We start from the raw sequence: 20482 nt of genomic DNA on the forward strand, positions 1-20482 counted from the left end.
ACAACCTAAAGAGTTTTGTGGAGTTAAAAAGTATAATGATATTGGCTAGTTCTTGCTAAATATGCTGGATACAGTTATAAAAGAAAGGAATGAGTTGAAGTTTTCAAATTTGCGACTTAAGCGACACATGAAGGAAATGAAAGTTTCTATATGTTTCCTGAAAGAAAATCTTATTTCATGTAGCCACAGACTTGAGATTTCTGAAAACCAGACCAAGATTCCAATTGTGTGAGTGGCTAAATTACAATGTAAACTAAATACCCAACCTTGCAGGGTGTCTGCTGTTAAAATGAGAACATTGAATGGGGATATGTGGATTGATAATGATGATGGTGAGGACATTTAAACCCTAGATTCTGCTGAGTCTTTGCCAGATAAACCTGTAATGGTCTGCCCTGAGGAAACTCTCTACCTGCAGAGCTTAACCCTGCTATGCCTGATAAACCTGTAATCAACTCCTTCCAGCAAACAGTCCTCACTCCTCTGTCTGAAGAGGTTAATACTGTTTCACCAGATGAAACTGCAGTGTCATGTCCTGAGGGAGTTGGCTTGTAAGAAACTTCTAATTCTTCTCTTGACCTGCCCCCACCACCCTTCTTTTCTTCCAGACATATAACTAGGCTGAAGTTCCAACAGGCCCCAAAAGGTGAGGTACGAAGTCTGACCTACAAGGATGTGCAATACACCCTAAAAAAACTGCATGAGTTTTCCAATTCATATAGACAGAATCAGGGGAATTTGTATGAGGTTGGCTATTAAAGGTGTGGGATAATGGTGGAAGGAATATAAAGTTGAATCAGGCTGAATTTATTAATATGGGCTCACTAAGCAGAGATTCTGGATTCAGTGTTGTAGCCTGGGGGGTTAGAAAGGGCTCTAGAAGTTTGGGAGGTTGGCTGAAATATAGACTAAAAAGTGGCTGGCATTACCTGAGGTTGAAATGCCAGAACTGCCCTGGTATAATGTAGATGAGGAGATCCGAAGACTTAAAGATATTGCAGTGTTAGAGCGGATTGATTATGTAAGACCTGCTCACACACCTCAGGAATGTCCAGAGAACACACCTTGCAGCAGGAATGTGAGGAATAAATTTGTGAACCTAACTCCATCTTCTCTACAGAGCTCTGTGGTTGCTCTTCTCTGTAAGTCAGATATTACTGTGGGAACTGCTGTCACTTAGATCCTTAAACACAATGGGAATGATTGGACCCCAGGTTGGCAGAAGAAGTGGCAGAACTTAATTGCCGAAGAAAGGTGGGTGTGGCTGCCTTATAGCCACTAGAACTGCCCCTGCCAAGCAAAATAGTAAATCAAAAGCAATACCAGATTCCTGGAACAATTGCAAAGATCAGTGCCACCATAAAGGACTTGAAGAGATGCAGGGATGGTGATTCCCACCACATCCCCATTTGACTCTCCTTTTTGACATGTGCAGAAAACTGATGGATCTTAGAGGATGACAGTGAATTAACATAAACTTAACCAGGCGGTGACTCCAATTGCAGCTGCTGTTCTAGATATGGTGTTCTAGTTTGCTAATGCTGCCGGAATGCAAAACACCAGAAATGGATCAGCTTTTATAAAAGGGGGTTTATTTGGTTACAAAGTTACAGTCTTAATGCCATAAAGTGTCCAAGATAAGTCATGAACAATCTGGTAGCTTCACTGGAGGATGGCCAATAGTGTCCAGAAAACCTCTGTTAGCTGGGAAGGCATGTGGCTGGCGTCTGCTCCAAAGTTCTGGTTCCAAAATGGCTTTCTCCCTGGCCATTCCTCTCTAGGCTGCAGTTCCTCAAAAATGTCACTCTTAGTTGCTCTTGGGGTATGTGTCCTCTCTTAGCTTCTCTGGAGCAAGAGTCTGCTTTCAACAGCTGTCTTCAAACTGTCTCTCATCTGTAGCTCCTCTATCAGCTCCTGTGCATTCTTCAAAGTGTCCCTCTTGGATATAGCAAGCCCGCTCCTTCTGTCTGAGCTTATATAGTGTGCCAGTAAACTAATCAAGGCCCATGCTGAATGGGGAGGGCCACACTTCCATGGAAATTATCCAATCAGAGTTATCACCCACAGTTGGGTGGGGCTCATTTCCATGGAAACAACCTAATCCAAATGTTCCAACTTAATCCCCACTAATATGTCTGCCCCCACAAGATTGCATCAAAGAACATGGCTTTTTCTGGGAGACATAATGTATACAAACCGGTACATATGATATTGCTGCTTGAGCAAATCAACACATCCCCTGGCACCTGGTATGCAGTTATTGATCCAGCAAATGCTTTTTGCTCTATTACTGTTAGTAAAGACCACCAGAAACAGTTTGTTTCTGGCTGGCAAGGCCAACAATACACCTTCACTATCCTACCTCAGGGGTATATCAACTCTCCAGCCCTATGTCATAATCTTCTCTGCGGGGAACTTGGTCATCTCTCCCTCCCAAAAGATATCACACTGGTCCAATATATTGATGAGATCATGTTGACTGGACCTAGTGAGCAAGAAGCAGCAACTACTCTAGACTTATTGGTAAGGCATATGTGTGTCAGGGGATGGGAGATAAATCCAACAAAAATACAGGGGCCTTCCACCTCAGTAAAATTTCTAGGTATCCAGATACCTAGATATCCCTTCTAAGGCAAAGGATAAGCTGTTACACCTGGCCCCTCCTACAACCAAAAAAGAGCAACAATGCCTAGTTGACCTCTTTGGATTTTGGAGGCAATGTATTCCTCATGTGGGTGTGCTACTCTGGCCCATTTATCAAGTGACCAGAAGATCTTCTAGTTTTGAGCGGGGACTGGAACAAGAGGAGGCTCTGCGACAGGTCCAGGCTGCTGTACAAGCTGCTCTGCCACTTGGGCCATATAATCCAGCAGATCCAATGGTGCTGTGAGTGTCAGGAGCAAATAGGCATGCTTCCTGGAGCCTTTGGCAGGCCCCTATAGGAGAATCATGGCACAGATCCTTAGGATTTTGGAGCAAGGCCTTGCCACCCTCTGCCGCTACCTATTCTCCTTTTGTGAAACAGCTGTTGGCCTGCTACTGGGTCATAGTAGAGACTGAACACTTAACCATGGGCCACCAAGTTATCACGTGAGCTGAGTTACCTATCATGAGCTGGGTGTTGCCCAGTCCGCCAAGTCATAAAGTTGGATGTGCACAGCAGCACTCCATCATAAAATTGAAGTGGTATATACAAGATAGGGCTTGAGCAGTCCTGAAGGCACAAGTAACTTACATGAGAAAGTAACCCAAAAGCCCATGGCCCCCACTCTTACCAGCTCTTTCCCAGACCATAGCTATGGCCTCTTGGGGAATTCCTTACACTCAGTTGACTGAGTAAGAGAAAACTTGGACCTGGTTTACAGATGGTTCTGCTCAATAAGCAGGTACCAACTGAGTGTAGATAGTTGTACCACTAGAGTCCCTTTCTGGGATGTCCCTGAAGGACAGTGGTGAGGGGAAATCCTCCTGGTGGGATAAACTTCAAGCAGTGTTCATTTTGCTTGAAAGAAGAAATGACCAGAAGTGCATTTGTATACTGATTCATGGGCTGCTACTAATGGTTTGGCTGGATGGTCAGGAACTTGGAAGGAAAATGATTGATGGCAAAGATACCTGGGAAGGAAGTATATGGATAAACGTTTCTGAGTGGGCAAAAAACATAAAGTTAGTATCCCATGTGAATGCTGACTAGAAGGTAACTTGGGCAGAGGAAGATTTTAATTATAAAGTTGAAAAAATGCCCTGTTCTGTGGATACAAGTCAGCCTCTTTCCCCAGCCACTCCTGTCACTGCCCAATGGGCTCATGAGCAAAGTGGCCATGGGGATAGAGAACATAGGGTCAATATGGACTTCTGCTCACCAAGGCCAACCTGGCTACAACACTGCTGAATGCCCAATCTGCCAGCAGAGGAGACCAACAGTCCCTGATAAGGCAACATTTCCTGACATGATCAGCCTGTTACCTGGTGGCAGGTTGACTATGTTGGACCACTTCCATCAAGGAAGGGGTAGAGTTCTGTTCTAACTGAAATAGACACATACTCCGGATATGGGTTTGCCTTCCCTGCATGACATGCTTCTGCCAAAACTACCATCCGTGGACTTACAGAATGCCTTATCCACCATCATGGTATTCCGCACAGCATTGTTTCTAATCAAGGAACCCACTTCACAGCAAACGTACTGCAGGAATGGGCACATGCTCATGGAATTCTCTGGTCTTACCATGTTCCCATCATCCTGAAGCAGCAGGATTGGTAGAACAGTACAGCCTTTTGAAGTCTCAGTTACAGCACCAACTAAGTGGCAATACCTTGCAGGGCTTGGGCAGTGCTCTCTAAGAGGTTGTATATGTTCTAAATCATCATCCCTTCTATGGTGCTCTTTCTCTCATAGGCAGGATTCATGGGTCCAAAAATCAAGGGGTAGAAATGGGAGTGGCACCACTCACTATTACCCTTAGTGATCCACTAGAATTATGTTTGCTTCCTGTCTCCACAACCTTAAACTCTGCTGATCTACAAGTCTTAGTTCTGAAAGGAGGAGTGCTTCCACCAGGAGTCACAACAATGATTCCACTGAACTGGAAGTTCAGACTACTATCTGGCCACTTTGGGCTTCTTATGCCTCTGAATCAACAGGCAAGGAAGTGGATTACTGTACTGGCTGGGTTGATTGATCCTGACCATCAAGAGGATATAGGACTGCAACTACACAATGGAAGTAAAGAAGAGTTTGCCTGCAATACAGGAGATCCCCTAGGGCATCTCTTAGTACTACCATACCCTGTGATTAAAGTCAATGGAAAACTGCAACAACTCAATCCATGCAGGACTACCAATGGCCCAGAAACTTCAGGAATGAAGGTACTGTATTCATTGCTCAGAAAAGTCAATATTGTTAAGAAGTCAAGTCTACCCAAATTGACCTACACTATCACACAATCCCAATCAAAATCCAAGTAGGCCTATTTGTAGAAACTGACAAGCTGATTCTAAAATTTATATGGAAACCAAAAAGACCTAGAAGAGCCAAAATAGTTTGGAAACAAAAACAAAGTTGAAGGACTTACACTACCTGATTTCCAGACTTATTATAAAATTACATCAATCAAGACAGTGTGGTATTGGTATAAAGATAATCAGTGGAACAGAATAGGGAGCCCAGAAATAGACCCACAATACATGACCAAATGATTTTTCAAAGGGGTACCAAAGTAATTCAATGGGGGAGGGGAGATAATCTTTTCAACAAATGGTGCTGGAACAATTAGATGGATAGTCATACGCAGAAAAAAAAAAAAACAAAGAAAGAAAAGAACCTCATACCATATACAGGTTTGCTTAAAGTGGATCACAGACCTAAATATAAGAGCTAAAACTATAAGCTTGTAGAAGAAAACAAAAGAGAAAAATCTTAGTGACCTTGGATTAGACAAAGATTTCTTAAATAGGACTGAAAAAGCACAAAATATAAAAGAAAAAATTGATGTATAGGACTTCATTGAAATTATATCAGTTTTCAGCAACAAATTTTCATAAACATAAGTGGCTTAAAACAATACAAATTTATTCTCTTACAGTTATGTAGGTCAGAAGTGTAACACAGGTCTCACTGGGATAAAAATCTCACTGGGCTAGAAAACGAAATTTAAATTACAGTGTCAGACGGCAGACAAGTGGTTGCCTGGATATGGAGTCAAGGAAGAAGGGAGAGATGGATTACAAAGGGGCTCAAGAAAACTTCGGGGGTGATGGATATTGTATTAGTTATTTGTTGCTGCATAATGGATTATGACAAACTTAAGCCACTTGAAACAACACACATTTATTTTTTCACAGTTTCCAGTCACAGTCAGGAGTCCAGGTGTAGTCGATCCTCAAGCTGCAACCAAGGTGTCAGCTGGAGCTGCAAATTCATCTCAAGGCTTGACTGGGGAAGCTCTGCTTCCAAGCTCACAGAATTCATTTCCTTGTGGATTATCGGACTGAGAGCTTCTTTCCTACTGGCAGATGGCTGGAGGCCACCCTCATTTCTTTGCCACGTAGGCAACAGCTCACAACAGAGCAGCTGGCTTCATCAAAGCCGGCAAGGAAGTTTGCTTGCAAGATAAAATTGCAATGTTATATAATATAATCACAGAAGTGACATTCCATCACCTTTGCCATATTCATATTCTGTTGGTTAGAAACAAATCACCATACCTACCACGAGGGGAATTACATAGGCCCTGAATACTAGGACATGGGGACAACCGAGGGCCATCTTAGAGACTGTCTACAGCTAATCGGTTCATTTTCTTGATTGTGCTGAGAATTTTTTAAGGGTATATACACATGTCAAAACTCATCACATTGAACATATTAAAAATTTGTCATTTTTATGTCAATTATACCTCAATAAAGTTGTAAAAAGCTAACAGACAAAAAACTTAACAAGCTGATTTAAAAATTAGTATGGAAAAGCCAAGGGCCAAGTCCATGACGTAAGGAGGAGAGACTGGCCCTAACAGATATGAAGACTTGTTATAAACTACAGTGTGGTGTCATAGAGGGATGGACAAACAGTCCAGTGGAACAGATTATAGAACCTAGAAACAGAACCACACATGTGGAAACTTGATAAATAACAGAGATGACATTTAAATCAGCAGGGAAAGGATGGACTTCTAAATAAATGATGTAGAGACAAGTGGATATCCATATGGAATAAATTAAAATTAGCTGTTTACCTCATAAAATTCACAAAAATAAATTTCAGGTGGAGTAGATGCCTAGATGTTTTAAGAACAAAACTTTAAATGTTTAGAAGAATATATAGACATATTTGTCACTTTCATGAGAAGAAATTTTTTAACAAGATGCAGAAAATGTAAACCATAAAAGAAGTCAATTTGATTGCCTTAAAATTATAATCTTCTGTACAAAAAACACCATAATTTAAATGAGAAGACAAGGCACTGAATAGGAGAGATTATTTGCAATAATTTGCAAATATAGCTGAACAGAGGATTTATACCCATAATTTATTTTAAAAACTCCTCAGAGTCAGTAAGAATGATTATACACCAAATGCCAGTATTCATGTGAAAAGAGGCTCAATTTCACTAGTAATCAGAGATGTGCAAATTAGAAAAAAAAAAAAAAAGAGTATTTACACCCCTCAGACTAAAAAAATTTTAAAGTCTGGCAATACTAGACATTGGCATGGAAATGAAAACATGTGAACTCAGCTACCTCTATTTGGAATGGGAACTGGTAAAATCACTTTGGAAAAATAATTTGGCAAAATCTAGTAAAGTTGAAGATTCACATTTTATCCTACTACTAGATACATATCCTAAAGAAACTTGAACAATTGCATAAAAAGACAAAAACTGTTTATTTCAGTCCTGCTTTTAACAGTGAAAAGCTGTAAACAAACTAAGTGTTCATCACCAGGAAAATGGATAAATAACTGTGGCATCTTCATACAGTCGTATGCTATACAGCACTTTAAAGAAATGAACTAAAGCTATAAATGCAGTATGGATAAATCTCAAAAATGTTATGCAGAGAAAGAAAAAGGAACTTATAAGATAAAACATGGAGTATAATATCATTTATGTAAAATTGAAAAGCATGCAAAAATGCAAAATGTGTGATGAAAGCATAATACATACATAGGAGTAACGTTCCCCAAGTGGCTGTAGTGTTTTTCTGGAGGGAGACATAAGGGAATGAAGTCAGGAACAGTGCACTGTGGGGCTTAACTGTGTGTTACAAGTTTTGTGTGCAGTGTGTGGTAGAGCATGGTGGTTAATAACACAGACTCTGGGGTGAATCTGCCTGAGTCTAAGCCCTGCTTCCATCACTTATAGGCTGTGTGAAGTGGGACAAGTTACTAATCCTCTCTGTGCCTCAGTCTTCTCATCTATAAACCAGGGATGAGAGAGGCAGGGAGGATTATATGAGCTCAGTGGAACGTGTTTAGAGTAATGCCTGGTACCTCGTAAGCACGATGAGCATTAACTATTACTACTTCTTTAAAAAAACAGAAAAGATCTGAGCAACTTTGCAAAAATGTAAAGACTTTAAAGAGTGGCCTTATCCCTTCCCCTCCCTGAAGAATTCAGTCCTGAAGCCATTGGGTAAGGCACAGGAAGGTGGGTGCTCACCCAGATAGGCGAGGGGTGACCTGGTGTAGGGAGTTGGAGCCCAAGCAAGGTAAGGAGGAGATCCACGTGGGGGCAGGTGGCCTTGCATATGGTGCCAAGAAGGCATCCATGCTAGCAGAAGGCCCAGCAATGGGTGTCAGAGCCCAAACAGGGTGGGGAAGGACTCCGCATGGAGGAGGGTGGAGATCTGGCATGGGGTACCGGGATCTGAGCAAGGAAGGATGGCATCCACATGAGTAGGAGGCATGCTGGTGTAGGGAGTCAAGCCCAAGCAGGGTGAGAAGGCTGTCAGTGTTGGGGGATGGCCCCAAAAGTTGTCAGGGCCCAGTGGAAGTGAGAAGGCATCTGTTGGGGTAGGGGTCTGTCCAGCATGGGATGTCAGAGCCCAAGCAAAGTGAGGAGAGCTTCCACATCAAAGGGCAGTTTGGCATAGGGGGTGTATTAGTCAGGGTTCTCTAGGGAAACAGAACCAACAAGGAGATATCTGTAAATATGAGATTTTATAAAAGCATTACATGCAACCGTGGGGATGCATGAGTCCAAATTCCATAGGGCAGGCAGCAAGCTGGCAACTCCGATGAAGGTCTTTGATGAACTCCCCAGGAGAGGCTAGCTAGCTGAAGAAGAAGTGAAAGTTCTCTCTCTTCTCCCTTAAAAGTCTTCAACTGATTGGATTAAATCCAGCGGAATTCTCTCACTGCAGAAAGTATGCCCTTCATTGATGCAATCAGCCACAGATGCAATTGACTGATGATTTAATAAACTAGCTTTCTGGTTTATTAACCAGCCACAAATATCCTTGCAGTAACGGTTAGGCCAGTGCTTGCTTGACCAGACACCTGGGCACCACCACCTGGCCAAGTTGACACATGTACCTAACCGTCACAGGGAGTCAGAGCTTGGGTGTGGTGACAAGATGTCCATATGTAAGGGTGGCCTGGAAAAGGATAACGGAGCCCGAGTGGGATGAGAAGGGCACATCAAGGGACAGGGGCAGCCACAGGGATGAGAAATTGGTTACTTGCAGGGCAGGTGGATCAAATAAGAAAACAGTAATAGCGGGAGCCAGGGTCCTCACTGTTGGAAAGGGGAGCTACACATATGGTGAGGAAGAAAACTAAAAATAATCCTGTGGTGTTGGATTGGAACTGAAAGTATTGATCAATACACACACACCTATTTCCTAGCTTTGTCTGCTGAGGGGCCCTGGGAAGAGCCACGCTCCTGTAGCAATAAGTACACCCAGCACCCAGATCTCAGCTCCTAAAGACCATTCTCAACTGAAAGAAATCACAGCTCTGTGAAGAAACAGCTGCATCTGGGACTGGGATGGGGAAAGTACAAGATAAATCTGGAACAACCTGTGCCAAAGGCAAGGAAGCGCTCCAAGAATGATGGGAACATGTCAAAAGGACACAGACCCCAACTTGAAGGGGTTTGTACCAGTCAAGTTAGAGACAATTTGGGCATCAAACTAAATAATGTTAATAACAGATTATAACTCGAGTGCAATGAGAATCCATGAGTACACAAACTATGACCCATGGACTAAAGCCAGCCTGCTGCCTGTTTTGATATGGCCCACAAGCTAAAAATAGTTTATACAGATGGACATTTGCTATCTATTCAGTGATAGGAAGCACTAACTTTGAGCTCAATTATGTGAAATCTATCCCCCCACCCACAAAAAAAAGAACTCCATGCTTCTCATTAGTAGACACATTTTACAAAAAAAGCACTCTATTATCTTATTTTTGATTTCATCAATAAAAACTTGTGGAAATTTGTCTTCTCCCTTTTTGTAAAAGTACTTACAAAATATCATCGATTTTATCTCTTGGTCTGCAAAGCTTAAAATATTTACTATCTGGCCCTTTATGCAAAAACTCTGCTGACCTCTGACCTAAACTAATATAAATAAATAACTGAATAAGTTCAAGTTTGATGAAAAATGGGATATCTAAATAGTTTCAAAGTACTGACCTGCAAAATACTTTTTAATTACAAAGGAAAAAGGAGAGACTTCATAAAGAAACGTGGCAGACACTACCATAAAGATCAGAGCAAACGTCTTTAATAATGGGATAAATTGAAATCGAGCACTCCTGAAAGAGTGCAAGGAGAAGAACACAGATCACTCTTGTGCTATTTCTACAAAAGATGCTGTTCCAGTTTGCTAATGCTGCCAGAATGCAAAATACCAGAAATGGATTATTTTATAAAGGAGGTTTATTTGGTTACAACGTTACAGTCTTAAGGCCATAAAGTATCCAAGGTAACGCATCAACAATCAGGTATCTTCACTGGAAAAAGGCCACTGGCATTTGGAAAACCTCTGTTAGCTGGGAAGGCACGTAGCTGGCATCTGCTAGCTCCCAATTTATGTTTCAAAATGGCATTCTCCAAAGTGTTGCTTTTGGGGCGTTTTGTCCTCTCTTAGCTGCAGCTATTCTTCAAAATGTCATTCTCAGTTGCTCTCCAAAATGTCACTCACAGCTGCACTGAGTTCCTTCTGTTTATCAGCTTCTTACATGGCTCCAATTATTTAATTCAGACCCACCCTGAATGGGTGGGGTAACACTTCCATGGAAATTATCCAATCAGAAGTCTTGCCCAGTTGATTGAGTCACATCTCCATGGAAACGCTCAATCAATAGGTTCCAATGTAATCAACACTAATACATCTGCCCCACAAGATTGCATCAAAGAACATGGTGTTTTGGGGGATGTAGTATATCCAGACCAGCACAGATGCATAACCTAAATCTAATAATGAGGAAACAAGCAAACCCAGATTGAGGGATATCTACGAAATAACTGGTCTGTAATCTTCAAAAGTAGCAAAGTCATGAAAGTCAAGGAAAGACTGAGCAACTGTTTCAGAAGCAGAGACTAGGACACATGACAGCTAGATGCAACATATGATTCGTAACTAAATCCTATTGCTATAGAGATTCTTGAGACAAGTGAGGAAATATTAATGGGGTCTGGGATTAAAAGATAGTTTTATATCAAATGTTAATTTCCTGGTTTCCATGGTTGTATTGTAGTTAAGCATTAAGTAAGAGAATGTCCTTGTTTGCAGGAAATATACATTAAATTTTTTAGAGGTACTGGGGCATTAGTTGGCAATGTAGTCTCAAATAGCTCCAGAAAAAAAAAAAAGTGTTTTTTTTTTGGTACTATATTTGCAGCTTCTCTATAAATTTGAGATTCTTTCAAAACAACAACAAAAAGCTTTTAAGGGCCTTGACAAAATTAGAGAGTTTTATATTATTCTCACTTTCACAGGCTCCCCTGGAGCTAGAGATACACACATGACACATTTCTGGCCACAAGATACAAACAGAAGAGTTTGGGGAATTTATGGGGAAGGCTGTGCTTTCCTGACAGACACCACCCTTTCTTCCTTCCTCCTTCTCTCTGCCCAGAAACCTGGAGGCAGTGCCCAGAGGGAGAACATCCTGGATTTTACAACCCTGGGGTGGCAAGTGTGAAGAGGAGAGCTGACATACTAAAGATGACAGAGAGGACGCTCCTAAGGTGCTGGGCTGCCTCAAAGCAGGACAAATGTCTACTAGAGGAAGGTGGAGGAAACTCCTCTGGAGGCCCTGAGAGAGACCGCAGGGGCAGCTCCGAAGGATGGGAGATCAGAAAGGTCATCAGCACTGCCTCCTGCATGTTGGCTCTTCCCACCCTTACCATTCCTACATCCACCCTTCCTGATGGCTATCATTTCAACAAATCATAAAACAAAATATCCATTTAAAAAACAGGAAGAGAAGAAAAGAAAATTAAAGTGAAAAATTTTAAAGCCAGGAACAGGGGTTTGAAAATGAGAAAACAAAAAAGAAAAAAGCTTAAGAATTCTTAAAACAAGTAATTTGAGAACTTTTTGTCAAAGTAAAAATAATTAAATATTTTACAAGAAACAAAGTACAATTTAATATTATATATAAAAAGTAAACAAGTTGAAGAAGTAAAGGCAATTAAAAGCTATGACCTTCAAAGGAACAAAAACACCATAAGGGAAAGATAATAACGGATGGATGTCTTTAGTAAAACAAACAACAGCAGAAAAGCTAGATCCAGGCAAGCGGTTTCCATACTTCAAAAAGGTCTTTCTAGATTGAAAATACTTACCCACAAAGACTTTTTTAAAAAGACAAAAATTGCAACAGAATGTGGAGTAGAAACAGGGGCAATGACACCAGAAAGGAAGAAAAGGAGGAAAATATAAGAAGTAGAAAAGGGTTTGGAAGAATGAGAAACATTTTTCTGGCCTGTCACGAGAAACTAGTCCATCTCAAGACAGAACTTAGTATCTACTTTAACTCTTGAAATGAAAACGCATCTGATGAATGCCTCCTGGGAGGAGAGCTTAGGAGAGAACTGGCCCTTCTCCTCTGGTTTCACTATCCTCCAGTAGGTTCCTGCCCCTGCCCTTGGGTGTCATGTAAAAATAGTGCTTTCCTATCAAGTAATCAGGACATATTAGGCAAAGAGGTTCCAACTAGCCCTGCTTGAGACCTGATAAACTGTGTTGTTTATCTTCAGCCTCTTCAGGGCTTTAGATCCTGTGTTTGATGGCTTCCCAATCGTCCCCTGAACTGGCTTCAGAGTGCAGCACTGAGTGAAATGAAATCAGGGGCTGCTGGGGTAGCAGTCCTAGAGAGAAGCATTTAGTGAGAAGCAAATCCAGTTTGGGGGTTCTCTGGCTGGGCTATTAAGGAAAAGAGACTCATTCAAGTTGCCTCAAGAAGTGGGGTCACCACTAAGGACAGGATATAGATATTCAATACCCACACCCATATTTAACAACATCGTCTGAATATTTAGGATAATTATTTAATATACAGTGGAGAAAATAGATCTGAAAAGACTTGAATTTTTAAAGTACTATGCAAGTATAAAATAGTTCCATACTAAAAAATGAAAAGTAGGGTCACATGTACACGGGAACCCAGGTCTCAGGAGGAATAGAAATTGGAGAATGTTCATGGGCTTTTGCTTGGCTGTTCCATCATTAAAGTGACTTAACAATTACTCTCATTTCTTTCTTTGTGTCTACTGTTCTTCTCTCTCAACCCACAAGCTTTGTATCATGCTACATCATGCGGATTTAGTTATAGATAGATATGGATTTCTCCCTCAGTTTTGACTGTGACCCCAAAGCACAAAGGAATAGTTACAAAGTGATTCTACAGGCTAGAGAGGGGTGCTATGCTATCTGTGGAGGACTTGCAAAAGAGATATCCAAACCCCATTCTGCAACCCTAGGCACACCAACTACCTTGAGGGTATTAAAGAATTGAGATTGCATGGGGGTGGGGTGGGGTGGGGACGTGGAACCCTTTGGAAAAAGTTTTATGGTGGTATTGTGGAGGAGGGGAAGAGGCACTTGCCCCTCACACCAAGCCAAGTGATTGGGGCTTTAAGAGGTCACTTAGATGTAGATGTAATAGACATAATAACATAATAGAGCCATAGGTGGAAAGGGAATAAAGGCAAAAGATTGTGACCAGCTAGCTAGCTGCTGTGGTAGAGCAGAGCAGACAGAGCTGTGTTGGGAAGTTGCTGTACTCTTATGATGTGGGAGTAAAATGCTGAATGGAATCTGGAATAGGATGGGGTCTGGGGCTGTCTACAAGAGGACCCTGAACAAGAAGACTGTCTGGGGGAACCATGGGACCCCATCAAAAAGTCTGTGTGGTGCACCCAGGACTTTATTATGACATTACCAGTCAAGTAAGACTTTTCCTGCCTCCCACGTCTCCTCCTTCTCTCTGAGCTCCAACATTGGAGGACAAGAAGCATCCAAGTGAGGGAGGGGAAGATGAGGAGATACACAAGGTAGAGAAATAGAGAATAAGCTGATCACCACCCCCCTCCCACCCTTCCACACTGCAGAGGTTTTGATCCAGCAGAGAGGAAATAATTGATGTCTCAGAGAAGAGAAAGGATTACTGCAGGACCAAAGGTCTTGAGTAGAGAGGAAGAGATGGGATCCATCCAGTGTTTAATGGGAGGGACCTGCCTTAATAGGAGCAGGGATGGTCTATCCACTGTAGCAGGAGATTGGGGTGCAAACTGACTAGGGAAGTGTAACTGCATTTCCAGGCAATACTGAAGCATTATTAGAAACGTGTCCTTTTGCATTTAGGGTAAGATCAATCCATGCAGTTGTGGTTTTCCCTTGGCCATGTTTACTTGCTTGGGAATGGTGCAGAATGGGCAAAAGCTGGATTGTCCTACGGCTAGGGCTTTGCTGGGTAAGTACGTTGAAGGAAGACAAGGATGAAAGGTTTGTGCAAAGGAGTGATTACACAAAAGGGCCACAGAATCTACACTGCATTAGCAGGAAAGTGAAGACAGGAGTGGGGTGAGGGACATGAAAATTTCAGGGCCAACATAGCAAAGGTCCTGATGGGGATAAAGAATTGTGGGAGTGATGGTGCCTGGAGGCAGCCATCCAAAACAACCCAAAATGGAAGAAACAAGCCTATTCATGAATGCCCCATTCACTCCCACCTCTCTACCCATTAAATTCTTTGAAGGTTTGTCTCTTGTTCTAATCTGCCTGTTCTGGCATGTTCTATATATCTTTTAGCAACAGCTGGGAGCTGTAAAACCTACCTTAGTTCCTGAATCTGCAACACCACTAATATGATTTTTCCCCCAAGTTTCATTCCCTATACTCCTTTCTACCACCTTGCTGTTTCTGGATCTTTGTATTTTTGATAAGGCCCAGAATCAGAAGATCAGAGGTACAGATGTATAGCCTACTTTGACCCCAGTTGGGTAAGATATTGTCTCTCATGTAGGCCTATTTCCCATATATGCTGGTTTGAGACTGTTATGGACCCCAGAAGAGCCATGGTCTTTTAATCCAATCTTGTTGGGTGGAACCTTTTGATTGAATGTTTCCATGGAGATGTGACCCACCTAACTGTGGACAAGACCTTTGATTAAATTGTGTCTATGGAAGTGTGACTTTGCCCATTCTGGGTGGGTCTTAATTAGATCACTGGAGTCCTTTAAGAGAGCTCACAGAGAGAAGGAGCTCAGAGAAATTGAAAGAGACATTTTGGAGAGGTGCTGTGCCAGTTTGAATGTATTATGTCCCCCAAATGCCATTATCTTTGATGCAGTCTTGTGGGGCAGACATTTTGGTGCTGATTAGATTTGCATGGAAATGCGCCCCATCCAACTGTAGGTGATAACTCTGATGAGATATTTCCATGGAGGCATGGCCCCACCCATTCAGGGTGGGCCTTGATCAGTGGAGCCATATAAATGAGCTGATGGGCAGAGGGAACTCAGTGCAGCTGTGAGCGGCATTTTGAAGAGGAGCTACAGCCAAGAGAGACATTTTGAAGAATGCACAGGAACTGAGAGAGAAGCTGCAGATGATGGGACAGTTTGAAGACAGCCATTGAAAGCAGACTTTTGCTCCAGAGAAGCTGAGAGAGGAAAAACATCAGAAGAGCAACTAAGAGTGACATTTTTGAGGAACAGAGGCCTAGGGAGGAACGTCCTGGGAGAAAGCCATTTTGAAACCAGAACTTTGGAGCAGGCGCCAGCCACATGCCTTCCCAGCTAACAGAGGTTTTCTGGGCGCCATTGGCCATCCTCCAGTGAAAGTACCCAATTGCTGATGTGTTACCTTGGACACTTTATGGCCTTAAGACTGTAACTGTGTAACCAAATAAACCCCCTTTATAAAAGCCAGTCCATTTCTGGTGTTTTGCATTCCAGCAGCATTAGCAAACTAGAACAGGTGCTAAGGTATATAATCCCATATTTGCCCCCAGGAGAAGCTAAGAACTGACACAGAGACGCTGGGAGATGCAGACAGAAGGCCGTTTGGAGATGCCAAGCTAAGAGATGAAGCCCAGAGTTTGTGCCAGAGAAGATAAGAAAGGATTCCCAGGTGCTTGGAGAGAAACGCCCCAGGAGAACCAAGCAGAGAGCTGAGAGAAGCTAAGAGAGACAGAAGCCCAGAGATGTTTTGGAGAAAGCCATTTGAAACACAACCCCAGGGCAAAGGACCAGCAGACGCCGCCCATGTGCTTTTCCAGCTGACAGAGATGTTCTGGATGCCACTGGCCTTCCTTCAGTGAAGGTATCCTCTTGTTGATGCCTTAGTTTGGACACTTTTATGGCCTTAGAACTGTAAATTCATAACCTAATAAATCCCCTTTATAAAAGCCAATCCATTTCTGGTATTTTGCATAATGGCAGCATCAGCAAACCAGAACACCGTAAGAGAGTTTGGGGAGATGAGTAACATCGCAACTCCTTTAGGTGGGGTCCAGGAAACAGAGAAAGTCTCATAGTCACAGACCTTCCAGGACCTTCCTGCTGAAAAGGCAAATGGACTAGAGCACAAGACCCAGATAATGCCAGTGAACACCAGCCGAAGAAATATCCCTAGAGCACAAGTTTCTCAAGGGAATAAAACCAGAGATCTTCCAATTATTTTGACTATGATGAAGTATGGTAAGATTCAGAACTGACCAGGAAAGATGGAACTTCCTACTCTGTTTCAAGCTGTTCTGGTCAAATATGCATGGTGGATGGAACAAATAAAAACCACATGGCTTTTGGCTTTTTTCAACATCTGTTCTCTCCTGACCAAGTGTTTCCACCTTCTGAAGACAGATCTCCTTAAGGAAATGGAGCCTGCTCTAAACCCCTCTTAGTGATGTGGCTTGGCTGCTAATGGGAGTGATTTTAACACCAAAGCATTCATTCTCTGACTCTAAGTAAAAGGGGGGACTCCAGCAGTGATGTTCTGAAGCCAGTCATACTGGTTCCCAAAAACTGATTGTTTAGATTTTCCAGAACTTTGTGAGCCAGTTGTTAAAAGCAGTCATTATTTGAAATTAAATTCTATAAACTTACAATTAAGTCACATTAAAAACAAAGGTAATACTTATTCAAAACTCATCACTTGCTAATTATTTTATTACAATTTACTGTTATCCTATGCTCTTTTTTTTTTATTATTTATGTTTTTTTTTGTCTTCATTTTATTGAGATATATTCACATACCACGCAGTCATACAAAACAAATCGTACTTTCGATTGTTTACAGTACCATTACATAGTTGTACATTCATCACCTAAATCAATCCCTGACACCTTCATTAGCACACACACAAAAATAACAAGAATAATAATTAGAGTGAAAAAGAGCAATTGAAGTAAAAAAGAACACTGGGTACCTTTGTCTGTTTGTTTCCTTCCCCTATTTTTCTACTCATCCATCCATAAACTAGACAAAGTGGAGTGTGGTCCTTATGGCTTTCCCAATCCCATTGTCACCCCTCATAAGCTACATTTTTATACAACTGTCTTCGAGATTCATGGGTTCTGGGTTGTAGTTTGATAGTTTCAGGTATCCACCACCAGCTACCCCAATTCTTTGGAACCTAAAAAGGGTTGTCTAAAGTGTGCATAAGAGTGCCCACCAGAGTGACCTCTCGGTTCCTTTTGGAATCTCTCTGCCACTGAAGCTTATTTCATTTCCTTTCACATCCCCCTTTTGGTCAAGAAGATGTTCTCCGTCCCACGATGCTGGGTCTACATTCCTCCCCGGGAGTCATATTCCACGTTGCCAGGGAGATTCACTCCCTTGGGTGTCTGATCCCACGTAGGGGGGAGGGCAGTGATTTCACCTTTCAAGCTGGCTTAGCCAGAGAGAGAGGGCCACATCTGAGCAACAAAGAGGCATTCGGGAGGAGGCTCTTAGGCACAACGATAGGGAGGCCTAGCCTCTCCTTTGTGTCCTATGCTCTTGAGGTTACTTATACCTATTGTTTCTGCATGGTGGAAATACTATAAAATGGGATGCTGACATCCCCTTTCCCAGCTCTAGGTTCAGTGATTCACTTTTGGTAGTCCAAAATCAGGTCACAGCAAACACTGCAAATCATCCCTCACTACATCCCAGAGAGCTGGTTGTTAAGCATTTGCCAGCACAGCCCTAGACTCCAGGATCCTGAGGGAGCTCGGTTAAAATGACCACAGTGGCAGTCCATCTCAGGAGGCTGCCATTTTCTCTGTCCTCTCTGTCCTCTCTGTCCACTCTGCTCTGTGCCGAGAGAGAGCAAGGCTGCATTTACTTACTTGAAGAGCATCTTGGCCAGATGGAATCCCTCAGACAGCGTTGCTGAGGAGCTGGCTGAGGAAATATTTTCCCAACTTTGCCTGGTTTCCTTTTGAACAGGAACAAAACTGGTTCTAAGAAATGCAGCCGGTAGGTAAGTAAATAGGGCAGCTGTGATGTGAGTTCCAGCTGAAATAAAGAAAACTTATGAATCTGGTTGGTATAAAGAGAAAGCCTATAGATTCAGTTTTTCCTCCCTTCCTGCCCTCCCGTCTCGCTCTTACAACAGGACCTAGTCTGTGCTTGCAACGTCCTTCCCTCTTCCCCGCAGGGATGTAATCAGCATCTGGTTGTTCCTTGGCACTAGTACAGGATAAACTTGCTGCTTTCTGGACACTTGTTTCCAATGGTGGAGCTATTTATTTCTCTTTTCATAGTGGACATGGCCATTTGCCCCAGTCCAGATTCCACTGACAGCTCTGCATTTCACTTAGATTGAGGTCCGAGGACAGAGGAAGGAGAAGGGGCTACTTAGCTGGTTTAGGAATTCAGCTAGATTTCTGGTCCTCGCTGAAAATATGCAAATCTCTCCCATGCAATTGTTTCCTCAAAACTGACATGAATTAACTACATTAATGATGTACTGCATACATACAGTCCATGTTATTATAAGCCAGTAACACTGCATAAGAGGCTCTATTTACTAGTTTCTATTTGTTCATATGTATGTTTTAGGGTGTGGCCATTTATTGTGCACTTGAATGCTTGCAGGTGTGTGTGTAGATGGGCACATGTGTATGCCATTTTATAGATGCCTGCATACTTAAATGTATATGTGATTATATGTGTGTAATCGTACTTGTGTTCCTCTGTCTGTGCCTTGTATATGCAGACGTGATTGTGTGCAGGAGTGAGCTCAGTGACTTTTGCAAACCTGGTTGAAATGCTTGGAGAAAGTCATCATTGTCTAAAAATAGAGGAACTGAAATATTTTGAAGAAAACGATTTTTTAAAAACCACACTCAAATGCATTTCTTTTTAAAGACTCCCTATGTTCTCCCAAGCCTTGTGTGTAATGGAAAACTACCAAACATTTGCATTTTTCTGTCATGATAAGGATTATTGGTTTCATCTAGGGACAAAATTTCACTACTCAATTTGAGCTGAAAATACTTCAGAGGGAGAGTCATCAAGGGAGGGATGGGAGGTCAAAGCCACTGAAGGGGCAGGTTTGGGTGTATCAGACCTCCCTTGCTTCTCTCCAGCTGCTGCCATCTGCCTCTAAAGCATCTTAACATGATTCCCACATTCAAAGGGAAGGAGCTTGTCACTAGCTTTGGATCCATTTGGCACATGGGAAAAGGGTCAGCAGAGCCATACCCTTCTACCTTTCAAGGACAAGAAGACACAAAGAAGACATGAGATTTTGTTGTAGCAAAATGAGGTTAGACCCAGGGAGGAATGTCTTGATTTCTTTATGGGCCATGAGATACAATAAAGACTTTCTAAAGCATTTGTGAAGTCTCTTCCAGGTGATTCTAAGAAGAGATTCATAGTTCTCTGAGATGAATTAGAAGTAGGATCATGGGAGACAATCTCCAGAAGTTTTCATAATACAATAAACTATGTTTGTTGGGCATTTAGTATGATGTCATGGATCTAGGGCTTTACATGTATCAACTCAATCCCCACTGTAACCATGTAAGAATAATTATTACCCTTATTTCACAGATATGGAAAATGAGACACAAAGAGGTGATCACTTGCACAAAGTGATTCAGTTAATAAATGGTGGATCTGGGATTTGCATCCGGGCAGTCTGGCTCCAGAGTCCATGCTGTTAACCATTAGTCTGGACTAGTTCTGCCAACTCAGCTCTTGGGCTCTCTGCCACTTCAGAGAAATAACTGATTTTTCTAATTGTTCACAGATAGATGGTTAGAGCTAAAATGGATGGATGTCAAAGGCTTCCAATTATCAGGAGTACTTTTAGATGTGTATGTATGTTCCATGAAAACCCAAAATTGGATGGGAACCTCAGGAAGTCACCTGTCCTTATAGGTGTGGGGTTGGGAAATTTCTGACAGGTAGGAAACTAACATTTATTGAACACCTATGTAACAGCTGCTAAGCTACTTTTTTTGTCACAGTCGTCAGCAGTTCTCAATAATGATGTCTTGACACACTGGTATAACAAACCCTTTGCTCT

General features: G+C 42.1%; 1 long non-coding RNA gene across 3 annotated transcripts in view; it reads right to left on the reverse strand.

The window, feature by feature from the left end:
• LOC119526119 overlaps window positions 1-20482 on the reverse strand; it is a 111076-nt gene that overhangs the window by 54336 nt on the left and 36258 nt on the right. For all 3 annotated transcript variants that reach the window (XR_005215116.1, XR_005215117.1, XR_005215115.1), the window contains one exon: window positions 18294-18462. This is a non-coding gene — a long non-coding RNA (uncharacterized LOC119526119). The remainder of the gene's footprint in view (window positions 1-18293; window positions 18463-20482) is intronic.

This window comes from Choloepus didactylus, chromosome 2, assembly GCF_015220235.1.
Source record: "Choloepus didactylus isolate mChoDid1 chromosome 2, mChoDid1.pri, whole genome shotgun sequence".
NCBI classification, from domain to species: Eukaryota; Metazoa; Chordata; class Mammalia; order Pilosa; family Megalonychidae; genus Choloepus; species Choloepus didactylus.